This window comes from Equus caballus, chromosome 16 (genome assembly GCF_041296265.1).
Source record: "Equus caballus isolate H_3958 breed thoroughbred chromosome 16, TB-T2T, whole genome shotgun sequence".
NCBI classification, from domain to species: Eukaryota; Metazoa; Chordata; class Mammalia; order Perissodactyla; family Equidae; genus Equus; species Equus caballus.
Genome location: NC_091699.1, coordinates 9,122,418 through 9,135,550, shown reverse-complemented (window position 1 = coordinate 9,135,550; position 13,133 = coordinate 9,122,418). Strand labels below are relative to the sequence as shown.

Here is a 13,133-nt window from a genome sequence, read left to right as displayed (position 1 = left end):
GGACCACCTCCAAATGCAATATGTGGTCCTTCTGGGAAACATGCAGCAGCCTAGAGTGAGGTGAGGGGGACAAAACAGAAAAAAAACATTAATGGAGAAAAAATCAAGCTCGTAACTGCTGTCTCCAGGCTTCACAAGGTGCACTTGTACTTCCAAGCCTAAGAGACAGAGTGATGTTCAGCATGACTCCATAATCCTGTGGCCTTGAGAACTTCAGCAGACATCAGTTAAGTCATTTAAGGATAACTGCAAATTAAATTAGTTCATCCTAATTACGCAAAAGTGATAAATTCAAATAAGCAAGGTAATTCAATTCTGAATTAAAAATTTTTTCAATCACTTGACATCTCAAATCAAAGCAAATGGGTAATGTTACCAATTATATCAATTCGACTCTATATTTCAATACATAAACATATGATGAACAATTAAAATTCTTATGTGATATGCATTTAATTTGTTAACATTTATGCTACAGTAGGGAACCACACTCGAGAAACAGGGTCATGTCCTTGAAAACCAAAGAAGGTTATCACAAAAGAGTCTTTGTAAGAATCCAGCAACAGAATGAGTCCCCAAAATCTATTAAGTAAACTATCCCGCAGGAAAAGTGAGGCAGATCACACTAGTAAAGGCAACACTATGGAAGCTTATGAAATAGTTATCAAGGGAAATATTTGATACATAATAAAAATATTTAGTTTTAGGAAGCAGTATGATAGGCTCTGATATGGTTGCACTTATGAGTACAGGACTTTCATAGGAAGGAAAGAAATGGAAATTCACTGAATGTCTGTGTTTTGTCATGCATCACTAAATACCTTCGATTACATTATAGCATTGGAAACTAGGAAGCAGAAATGTTAAATAACTTGTTGTAGGCCACACAGTAATAAATGACAGAACTAGGACTTAAACTCCATCTTCTGATTACACATCCATTATTCTTGTCACATCAATACCACTTTATCCTGAGCTAGTACTCAAAATATGATAGTGCTTAAACTATTTGCTTAAGCATTTCTTAGGATTTCTGATCAAGGTCAATTCAAATTCCAATTTCAAGGCTAATGAATAAGAAAGTGACCTTTAAAAGGAAAAAAATACGTAAAAAATATACAAGCATTCCGGGTGGCATTATGAATCTTCAGACTTTCGATATTCTCTGTGTCTCGTGTAAGGATGAAAAAAGTTATCTATTGCTGTATAACAAACCACAACAAAGTGGAGTAGCTTGAAACAGTAACTTGTCTCTTATTGTTGTGTGGATTGGCTGGGATTCGCTGGGCAGTTCTTGCTTGGGGTTTCCTAGGAAGTACAGTCAGATGTCATCTTGGGCTGAAATCCTCTTTGCCTCTATTGTGCTGGATGTCAAGATGGTTCATTTCTGTGTTTGCTGAGGATGCTGGCTGTTATCTTATTCGGGGCTGCCAACTGGAGGGCCTGCATGTGGCCTCTTCATGTGACTTGGGCATCTCTCAGAGTGGTGGCTGGGTTCCAAAAGAAAGCATCCCAAGAGCAAATATTCCAAAAGACCAGGCTTCTTACAGCCTAGCCTCAGAAGTCCCAGAAAGTCACCTCCACAGCATCCTATTGGTTGAGCCAGTCACTGAGGCCTAGGGGGAGGGATGTGGACTCCATCTTTTGATATGAGAAGCAGCAGGCAATAAGGGAGGGAGGGAGACTGCCCATGTCACCTTAGTCTTTAGCCTCCCATCTGGCATCTCTACTTTACCCAACTGAGTTAGAAGGGGAAATAGATGATACAACTACAATAACACAAATTATTGTGTGGTGTTTCTCTATCTCTTTGGCACTCTCTCTTTCTCTGGAAACACAGCACTTCTTGAATGAATGGATAAATGAGTCTCTCCCTTTTCCTCTCTACTCTTTTTTTGCCTCCTCACCTTTCTTTTCTTCTTTTTAACTGCAGATGAAAGGTTAAAAAAAATGTTTTAAGCAGCAACATACTCTAATTAGTAAATCTTATAGTTAGTTTCTACTCAGATCTCCCATTTGATGTCTACCTGCCTGATTCAGTCATCGTCCTATCAGTGAAGGTGATAAGAATGCAAGCAAAGGAGAGAAGAGAGGGAAAAATGGGAAAGCAAAAGTAGATTATCAAAGGAAGAAGGAAAATATAAATGGGAATGGAAATAAATCAGGAGCACTGAACACCGTTAAGCCCAAATGGCTGAAAAGACAAAGGGAAAGAAGCAAATTTTTCCCTTATGATGCTGCATCCATCCTTCCTTCCTTTCCAATCTATGGCCGCCATCACCAGCCTTGTCTAACCTTATTTCTTAATGCCTGAATTTTTGCTATATCATCTTACCTAATCTCCCTGCCTAGTTTTTACACCTTAGAAATCACCAAAAATGGGACCAGCCCGGTGGTGTAGAGGTTAAGTTTGTGTGCTCCTCTTTGGCGGCCTGGGGTTTGTAGGTTCCCATTCTGGCACAGACCTATACACTGCTTATCAGGCCATGCTGTGGCAGGCGAGCCACGGATGAAATGGAGGAAGATGGGCACGGATCTTCCTCCAAGAAAAGAGAAAGAAATAAAATAAAATAGATCATCAAAAACACTCCTTTCCTCCTGGTGCTCTCAATTACAAAAAAAGAAAAGAGAACACTAAATGACTTCTGAAGGATTAAGTCCAATATAAACATTTTAAGAATTTTCATAATCTGACCTAACTTTCCTTGCCACTCTTGTTTCTCAAGTCTCCCATATGTGAAACTCTTTACTCAGCCAGAGCACTCTACTCAATGTATCCAAATACACAGAAAAATGAGACTAGATCTCACTATCACATCATGAAAAATACAAAACCTGAATCAAGGAAAATAACAGACAACAAAAATATTACATTACAGAAAGCAGTGTGGTGACATTATAAGCTTATAATTATAGCGGTTATGGTCCAGCTCACTTCTCACGAATACAGCCTTCTCCTTTTGTCTTCTGTCCTTTGCCCTAAGGATCCTATCACCAGGAGCATTCCCTGCCGCTCTCTGCCTTCCTAAATCCTGTCTCGTCAGGACCCACAATATTAACTGACTAATTTGGAAGAAGTGTGATTAACAGAATTATTCTGGACCTGAAGTCCCTTATTAACACTACAGCATCAGATTTGATTCTCGATGGACACCAAGTCACTCAAATTCCATCTCAGTTTTTACTCTGTAGATTTGTTCAGTATACGGTTGATTAAAGGACCATTCACCCCAGTTTGGTAGATAATTCAACCAGCCTCCAATCCAAAGTTTGTATAACTTTGATTTGTAGTAATTACAAACAGTAATTACAGAAACAGTTAAAACATTCATTGCTAATATTGTAACTCTTTGGGAACCTCATATAAATGCAGTTTTAAAAATACAGGATATTTGAAGATAGTAACATACACCGTGATTAACAAGATTTTGTGGTGAGAGTAGTTTATTGTCAGGTATAATTAAAGCTGTAGATGCTATTCTGAAAGTACAGACTTTAGGGGGCAAGGGAAGAGAGTTTTTGAAGCAAAGTACAAATTAGGAATAATTACAATGATGGTTATGGAATGTCAACATCCATTTCATCATGATGAGCTCAATCTCCTTCAAAATTCACTTGAGTCCGGGAAAGCATTAGTGTAAGACAAAAGGCAGCTTTGGGAAAAATACCTTTGAAGTATTAAGGAGTAGAGTGATTGGCAGTCAGCAAACATAAAAATGGACGAAAGAGTAAATGTCTTGATCACCTACGGAAAGTGTACACTTCAAGTATCTTATTAAAAAACCAGTTTTCTTTTTCATGTCCAATGTTGAATGCACCTGCAATTGTTGTTTTTTAATCTATTTTGATCCCCAAACTGGATATAACTAAATGTTTTATGGGAGTTTATAAAGGTGATGAAATTATAAAGAAAAGTAAGTGAAAGATTATCAGACAGGAGAGTGGAGGCTTCTGGGGTGATATCAACATTGTATGATGTGACATGAGTGGTGGATCTGTGGGTGCTCACTTCATTCTCCTTGCTTATGGTTTATGTGTGTTGCTGTTTACAAAGCAGTTATGTAGAAAATCCGCTGACACTAATACCTTCGACAGTTCATTAGCCCAAGGGTGTCTGTTATGCTTTAACCAGGGCTTTGCTCACGTTCCCTTTTGCCCACATGAAGCCAGTTGTGCATTAAGAGATGACACAAACATCTCTTGAAACAAGAGATTTCTTCTTGTTTTCTAGAAGAAATAGCGAAGCTGGTCTAGCGCTTGGTGATATTTCCAAACAGTCCTTTTGTGAATGGCCGTGAGAAGATGTCCTTCTTCAGCCAAGGATGAAGTCTTATACTTTGTATTATTTAAAGTACCTGATGCCATGCTACACAACTAGTGTGTGTGCATCCGTTCATCTGACAGATATTTATTGACTCACCTACCAGCTGACTCCCTGGGAAGCCAGAGCAGTTTGCCAACTAATATGGTTAATTGGGATTTGATAAGTGCTATAAAGACACCAGAGATTCAGCAGTTTCTCCCAGCTATTGAACTTATTTTGGCTAATGGATATCACTCTCACTCCCATTTCAATCTTACAAAGGGATGCTAGAAGAGGATTGACCAGTCAGAAGGTGGAAACAATAAAAATTGAAAGTCAGAGACGGGAGGGAATGAAAGCAGCAGAGGAAGAAGGAGGCAGAGACTGGAAAGCCAGCAAGGCCTCAGTGCCCTGCACAGTTTAAGCTGAGCCAGATATTCTTCCTGTTTCCTTGCTTGATCTTTGCTTGATCCTCCCTCTTGCCGACGCCCTCACCTGGAGGAGTCAAGCCCAGCACAGATGCCGCTGAGACAGGTCAAAGCCAGGGAAAGGTCCTGGGATCAAAACTTGGCTAAGTATGATCCAAACTTCCAAGCAGTCAGAAGTAGAAAGAGCCAGAAGATAAACCTAACCCATTTTTGAAGGGGTGCCAAAGGTGAAAAGCAGGAAAACCAAAATTACTCATCAAGTCTAAAGGGGGAGCACAGAGCCAGAAGCTGAGAGGAGAAGAGGAGTCAAGCAAGTCAGTGCCAGGTAAAAACAGAAATAGAGAGTTGAAAAGAAAAAAACAAAGCAATGCGAAATGAAGGGTCCAAGACAATAATTGGGAGCATTCCTTGGGGTTTGATAATGGATTTTATGGGTTAGCTTAAGTTAAAAGCAAAAGATGTGAGCGGGTACCTTCCTTCCTTCTGACATTATCTCCCACCTTATCAACAGTCCATTGTTACCAAGGCATTAACAACACTTACCAAACAAAGTCTAGAAGGCCTTTGGGCAGTCTTGCTAAAAACCATCTTAGTCTAGACTGATTTGGCCTTGAGGATGACCACATCTCCTCAGGACAGTTCTCCCTGGATTCCTTCATTGGCTGTTTTGGGAAATGACGCACTTGGACAAATGGTCTACCTAAATGAATGATTCAGGTCTGAGCAGCATGAGACACTGGCAGATAGGAATGCCTCCCTTAGCAGCAGAAAATTCAGCACTTACCACGTCCCATGCGGCATGCTCTCCCAGAATACTTTTAATATGATATCCCAGTGTATTTAACATTTTAAAATTACTCCATTTGGTTAAAATCAATTAGATTTTTTTGAGGATCTTGGTCTTTCTCCAGCCCAGTTTAAACCATAATTTCCTGAAGACTAGGATTATCTCGCCATGTTCTTTTTCACGTCCCCGTCGTTTCTAGTCAAGCCTCAAAACATGAAGTCTGCACTGTGGGTTCATAGCACCTCAGAGATCATCTCGATTCTCCCCATCCCGCAGTGGGAAAGTGACCTCAGTCAACGTGGAGTAGAGTGTTTAGTCTCAGCCTTAAAATAAGTGTTTTCTTTTTTATTGTCTTTTCTTCCTGTCTGCTTTTCAGAGTAGAAGCAACAGTAATTTAAACTTTTCTGCTATGTGACCTACACTCCACAGGTACCTTATAATAGCTGAGCCAGGGCTTAACAAAGGAATTGGGTGTGTGTGGTATTTGTGTGAGCATGTGCTTGGGTGTATGTGGTATTTGTGTGAGCATGTGCTTGTGTGTGTGTGTCACAATCTGATTGCCGATGTGGGATGGGAGATGGGGAAGAATGTTTAGGCACTTGTGTATTTATATCAAAGAGATGGTAGGACCCACAAAAAAGAATTCATTTTTTGTGATGTTAATGTTATATTTTGGGGGAGGTTTTGGGGTAGGAAGATTTGCTTCTAAGGGGTGGACTCATATCTCTGTGTGGGGAGGCTCAGTTATAACGACAACTGAAGTCTCTCCTGGCGTTGGGATATTTCATTCTCATAGGGAGAAATGCAATGCTCATCCCTCCTCCCTCACACCCCCCCACCACTTCCTTGGTGCCCTTCCAAGGTAGGGCCCTTGGTGCTGGCTGCTCAGTCCTCCCCCAGGGGTGGCTTTCCAAGGCCAAGAGGGCCAGAGAGGGCTGCTGCCAGAGATGCTTCTGTTCTGGCTCCTTCTCACTCCCCTTCCTGTCTGCTGGGGCTTTTGGTGGCAGCACCTAGTCCTGATGGGGTTAGAGTACCACCCTGGAGTGGATGGTGTGTGCACCAGCAAGCATCCAGTCAATTCATGAGTTGTCCTCTGCGTGAGCTGGGCTGTGATGTGCCGTTATCTTCCTGCTCCCATTGTACACTTCACACACCAGCTTTCTCTCCAGACAGTTGTTTGATCACTAACTACTTCGAATATCATGACCATAGGCTCATTTATTTTTTTCTGTTTTAAAGGATGGTGCTGGTGTGCACAGGGAGCAGCCACGTCAATTCACACATTTGCCAAGGTATCCGATTGTGAGCTGCCTATCAAGGTGCTGACTTTAATAAAAGCTTATTACCATGAGCATTATTTAGCATTTATGTGGCTCCTCACAATTGTTTACCCATTATTTCTCAGCGCTCCCCTGTCCAGGTGATCAGTGTTAGCAACTCACATTGTAGAGTCAATAAATCCGGGGTCCTGGAGAGGTTTTAGTAATATCCCCAAAAGGACACAAAGTGAATAACCACAGAACAGTGACTTTCCTGGAACCCCTTGAAACTGGCCTGGACCCCTCTCCCTCTAGCATACTTGGCGAGTTCACTCATTCCATCATCTGGTTTGCAGACCTGCACAGGGTGGGCTCTTCTCGCAGATTGCAGCTCAGATACCCTGAGGCCTTCCCTGGTGACCTTATCTACAACAGCATCCCCTCCCCAAGGCTCTATCACATTCCTGTGTTTATGGACTCCACAGAGCTTAGTGCCACCTGAAGTTATCTGTTTATGTGAAGTTGTGTGTCTTTGTGTTTGTTGTCTGTCTGCACCATTCAGGAAGGTCATCACTATGAAAATAGCAGTCTTGCCTGGGTTGTTCATTGCTGTGTCCATCCTCTTTGTTGAAAGCACCTGTCATTACAGTAGGCACTCAATAATGCTTGTTGAGAGAATGACAGAGACAGACCCTGTAAATACTGTTACTCACACGTCATTTTCTTTGCCTTTTCACCTCTTTCTGGATTTTCTGGCCATAGTCACACATACAGTCAGTTATTCTCAATTACGCTGGAGCTAATGATCCAGGCTGTGGATGGCCCAGGTCCTTGGCTTCCTTCCCTCTCTGGCTTCCTCTCCTCTGGAGATTCCTCCAGATCTTTCGGTCTTTTCTGGCCTTAGTTGAGAGGGGTCGAGAGGAGAGTAGGGCAATGAAAGTCCTATTAGACAATTTTGCAAGTTCTAAGAGCTTTTGACAGGTACAAAGTTGAAATTATTGATCTTAAGATTTATTTTTTACCTTATTTGTGGATTTAAAAAAATGCCTCTGTTTTATATATGCAGTACAGTGAAAAGTGCTTTGAAGAAGTTAAAAGCACTGTATAAATGTAAGAGAGAATTATGTATGCATGTAGTCCCATTAACCTTGGTAATTGAGACTTGGTTGTAGATTTAAAATATAATTAGTTTTGATAGAACAGTAGCTCACACTTTTCTAATGGGTAGAGCCAGACAAGGCTTAGAAAACGTGCCTTTGGTAGATTTTATTTTTGAGCCATCAAATCAAGACAAAGCTTACAATCCCTTCAGAGGCTAAAAGGGTGGCAGTAGTGGTGATTTCTCATCAACAAGTCAGAATAGGCAAATGGTCTTAAATAATTGCATTTTCTTGCTTCAAATTTCAGGACAATGAGAATACAGTTTCCTCCGAAAAAATCTTAGGCTGATCTTGGAAGAAAGACCCCCTGGATCATCTAAAAATAAAGTTTTCTATTTAAAGGTTGGTTTTAATGCTCGTTATAGCCCTATGTGCTACCAGAAAATGGTTTGCCTTTTTGTTTTAAACATAAGGAATCAATGTAATGCCTTATACCTGATAACCTGTGCTGTTGTATTTGGTCCTCCCTACAACTCTGTCCATAGATATTATTGTTGCCACTTTATAGATGAAAAAACGGAAGCAAAACCATTAAGTGCCTTCCCCAAGGTCTTAAAAGAAGTCACCAAGAAGGTGGTGTGGCTCAAGTCTCCTGACTCCAGTTTACTATTCCCCACAATAATGTTGGAAAACCACATTGGAACGGGAAGACTCATTCCAAGTACTGCTGTCACACCAGCAAGCTTCAAAGGTCAGGCAGATATTTTACTTTACGGTTAAATTGGCCACGTTTGCTCAGTGTGTACTATATCCCAGGCCCTGTGCTTTGCCCTGGGAGGATTCAGAGAAAGTAAAAGACGGATTAGACTTTCCTGGCTCTTACAAGCTGGTGGGAATGGGAGACACATACATACAAACGTGGAAGGGCAAGGGGGACAGTGCACTAAGAGAGATACACAGCTCTGTGGGAGCAGGGGAGGAGCAGTCTCTGAACACGTTCCAGGAAAGGGGTCACCTTCCATGCCAAGATGAACTTTGCATGAATAAAGATTTAAGTGAGGACAGATTGAGAAGAGTGAAGAGGGGAATGGGGTGTCGACCAAATTTCATCCACCTGCAATTTTACCTACTCAAATTTTATCTACCACGGCAAGAAGTTAGTGTCTAATATTTTAAAATTACTTTTAAATACAAGTATTTGCGTATTAGTTATATAAATAGAGGTAAACGCCAGAACAACTATGATAGAAACGGCTCAAGTGGTTTCCATGGGGAATGGAACTGGGGGGATAGGAAGGATTGGGGTTGTGAGGTGGGGGAGGGCCTGCCGTGGTTCTTTATAAAGCCTTCAGTACTATTTGGTTTTAAAGGCACAGGTATGGATTCCTTAGATAAATATTAATTTTTAAGTGAGCCTTAAAGAATGAGTAAGGTTTCTCCAAGGAGAGGGAGGAGGTGGGTATTTCTAGCAGAGGACCCAACATTAACAGAGAGAGGCGGCAGGAGAGCAGAGGGAAGAGCAGGTAACCCATTAGGATGACTGTGGAACACATCTCCCTGCGTGGGGACACATGAGCTGGTGCTTGATTGCAGAAGGCCTTGGATAGAAGGGCACGCAGAGACACACATACACTCTCATGTGGTTGTCGGCAGGAAAGCAATAAAGGGTATTGGGCAAAGGGGTGATATGCTCAGAACTGAGCTTTACGTACAGCAGTGGTTCTCACCTTGGAGATTACCTTGCTTGTTAAAATTGCTGGGCCCCACATCAAAGTTTCTTCTTGAGTAGGTCCAGAGTGAGGCCCAAGAATCTGCATTTCTAATAAGTTCCCAGGCAATGCTAATGCTGCTGGTCTGGGAACCACAATGTGAGAAGCAATAATAGAGTAATCTAGCAACAAGGAGAAGTCGAGACTAGAGTAGTGGGAGAATGAAGGTCAAGGGACTGTTCCACTAGGACACAGCAGAAGGAATGGGGCCCTGATGGGGAGTGACGGTGAGAAAGTCCAGAACAGCAATCAAGAGAACAGACTGACTGCTTCAGAGGACCACTGGGCCATGTTCTGGGTCACACCAAATCACAAATCACTGTTAAATCTCCAGTGCTTGGGCCAAGTATGCCAAGAAGCACCTGAAATTCATTTTTAAAGCAGCAATCCTGTCTAGAAATTAAGCTGTGAGTTTTACCTTACTTTCCCTTTCTTCCCCATCTCTAACCTCATTCTAGTGCAATTTAGGTTACAAAAGCATCTTCCAGGGAGAGCATTCATATCTGCACGTGGTCAGAAAGTGTATCTGTCTGTATATATAAAATCGTATTAAAGCTGGTTTCCTTATTATTTCATTTTAGAACATCCCTGTAGCTAAATGGTGTTCAAAGTAAACATGGAGAACAGAAAGCATCCATCTCTACCTAGTGGGGCAAAAAATGACTGAATTCCCATACCATATAAATACCCCCTGAAAACACAGAGGAATCCTTGATCCACCCAGCATTCACTGAGTATCTGCCTCGTGGCAAGCACTGCGGATGTGCTTGGATACAAAGGTAAATAAAACGTGGGCCCACTCCCAGCAGTTCAACATCTAGCAGTCTTTGTCCCATGCTCTTAAATCTTGCTAAGGATTGGGTTTTGTTTGTAATAGAAATTCTAAAGCAGGGACAGAAGAAGTTATCTTTCCTAAATTGCCCACCTCTGTTGTCTAACTATTCCACTGAGGAAAACACTTGGTCCTGGTCTTGGTCCTTCGCTGAGCTCAGATATGTTTTGCTGACACACAGAGTCTGGGCAGCATCCAGCCCCCCCGTTTACTCCCTGGTCTTTAAGTCTAGTAAGTATTTTATCATTTACACCTTTCGATGTCCAAAGAGAGTGCCGCTCGGGGTTTAAAACATGCAATTTCCTTTACTACCTCCCCAAATAATGGGGTCATTTCAGGACCAGGACAGTTTGGCACTGGGACGTGTTTCCCAGAAGTACTAATAGTTCGAGAGAGGAGCAAGTGTCTTCACATCTGCAGGTCTGAGTGCCGAACTTTCTACTGTCAGTGAGAATCATGTCCCAGTGAAAATGTAGAAGTGAACCAACCCTCAAAGGGATAAGGTGACAGGGAGTGGTGTTTACTTGAGTCAGAGAGTAACTGAAAATGACTTCTGCAGCTGGAATAAAACAAAGGGTTGAAGGTCAACTTCCTCTTTGATTTTGGCTAGTCAGCAGTTCAAGCAGCCTTTTCAAATGTTTCGTGTCTGCTGACTTGTCCAACTCTATAAAAGACCCCACATCTTGCACCAACCTGTACCTCTTGGGCACTGGAGCGAAACAAAAGGAAAAATGTTCCGACTTATTAGAATTAATGAAGTCATGCCACTCACATCCGTCCACGTTACTCCACTTTGGTCACCACCATTGTGGTCCATGCTGATATCATTTCTCTTGTAGATTACTGCAGTGGCCTTCTCACTGGTCTCTCACATCCTGTTTACCCCATCCAAAGCATTCTTCACATTAAATCACTGTAATTCATTAATTCACAGTATTAATTCACAGTAATCTTTTGGAAACTCAAATAATACAACTAAAATCTGAATACCCTACACATATAAATAAATCCTAACTTAAAAATTTCCCCTGGCTCCCCATTGCTCCAAAGACTTAACTAGTTGATTTGGCCCAGAGAACTCTGCTTAATCTGTGCCTCCCACGCTTTTCCCTCTTCTTGTTGCATCACATTCCTCCCTCCTCACTCTCTCTGCTCTCATCACCCAGATTCCTCTGCCTGGAACACTTCTCCCTCCCTGCTTTGCCAAGTTGTCTCCTACTCACCTGTTACCTCTTAAGCCTTATCAGCTCCTGAGGGGTGGGTGAGGAAGACCCTCTTCTCCTTGGTTAGGCCCAATCCCCATGTTTTAAACTCCCTTGGCACCGACAATCAGCTCATGAACCCTTCATAGAATGTAACATGGGACATTTACACAATCTTGTATGATTAATTTCTGCCTGATCTCCCCTCTAGACTGTAAGATCCATGAAGGCAGAGACTCTACCTTTTTGCTTACCATTGTATTCCAGAGCCTGGCATAGTGTCTGGCACATGTTAGGTACTAAATAAATTCATTCTGAAGGAAGGAAGAATGAATGAGTGGTAAATTGATACTTCTAAAATAATAAAGAGGAGGCCTAGCATTTTAAATGAGTGATAATAATGGGTAGCACATATTAAACTTCTAGTGTTAGGTAAACACTGTTCAAAACTCTTTACTCATTCATTCCAGTTCCGAGGACCAACCCTATCAGTACACATCAGTATCTGCGCATAATAGATGAGATATGAGACTCAGGCTACTTGTGCACGGCCAGGCAGCCAGTGTAAGGTGAAGCCTTAACAGTTGTCAATATTGTTACTCTATTTATTACTATTCTCACCTTGGTGGAGTTCCTAAGAGTGCCATCATCAAAGGGGGTGGTGTTGGGCAGGCAGAGCCCTGCCCCCAGGCCTCTGAGCGCCTTCTAAGGCTGGGCCTGGAGTGAGAGTTTGGGGGGCCAGGGGCTGTGAGGGCCTGCCCACCGTAATGGAAATGGCACATGGAGGAAAGGATCCTTCAGGCTGGGCAGTGGGGAAGGTCACTCAGGCATCCAGAAACCTTCCTCAGAACCTGTCTTTGAATTAAATCTCAACTCATATCTTCCAGAAGCCTGAGGTGAGATGTCTGGCCATGTTGCTCGTGCCGTCGCCCTCAAGAAGCCAAACAGGCTCTCAGAGTCTCTCAGGCCCTGCCCCCGGACGTGGCCCCGCCCCAGAGCATGCTGGGCAGGACCTCCCCATAGATCCCTCCCATTGCCAATGTATTCCTCCAGAGGATTCTGAGCTCTGCTTGGTGTTTCCAGCTGTGATGAGGTGAATGTAGTCTTGGTCCTCTGGAAAAGTAGATAATTAAGGCAGATAGTCCACACATGTGAAAGTGTTGTGACTTGGAAAGGGCGGGCAGATCCCAGGTTGGGAGGATTAAGGAAAGCATTGAGGGAAACCTTTCAGTATGGTGGGAAGGAAGGAGGAAAGAAGAGATGGAGGATCTCATTTTGGTTTTGGTTTTGTTTTGTTTTGAAGTTTTTATGAAGAAAAGTTCCCATCTGATGACTTCTCTGTTTCCCTCTGGTGGTCCAGCACATATGATCAATGAGCGAGGAGTGTGGACAAGGTGTAGGAAAGTGGAATTGTTTTGAGAACTTAGGCAAGCGAGTTGACTGAGAAAACAAT

At 42.4% G+C, this 13,133-nt stretch overlaps 1 protein-coding gene across 50 annotated transcripts in view; it reads left to right on the top strand.

The window, feature by feature from the left end:
* Positions 1–13,133, top strand: part of LOC102149416 (ral guanine nucleotide dissociation stimulator) — a 93,078-nt gene that overhangs the window by 15,192 nt on the left and 64,753 nt on the right. For 11 of the 50 annotated variants that reach the window (XR_011426730.1, XR_011426728.1, XR_011426725.1 and 8 more), the window contains 3 exons: positions 8,185–8,279; positions 8,446–8,628; positions 10,228–10,425. The exons of 1 other annotated variant lie outside the window; for it this stretch is intronic. The gene's annotated coding sequence lies outside the window, so the exon portion shown is untranslated. Of the gene's footprint in view, positions 1–8,184; positions 8,280–8,422; positions 8,629–10,227; positions 10,426–12,567; positions 12,774–13,133 lie in introns of all 50 variants that reach the window. 38 more of the 50 variants (XR_011426738.1, XR_011426736.1, XR_011426733.1 and 35 more) reach the window with 10 other exon arrangements.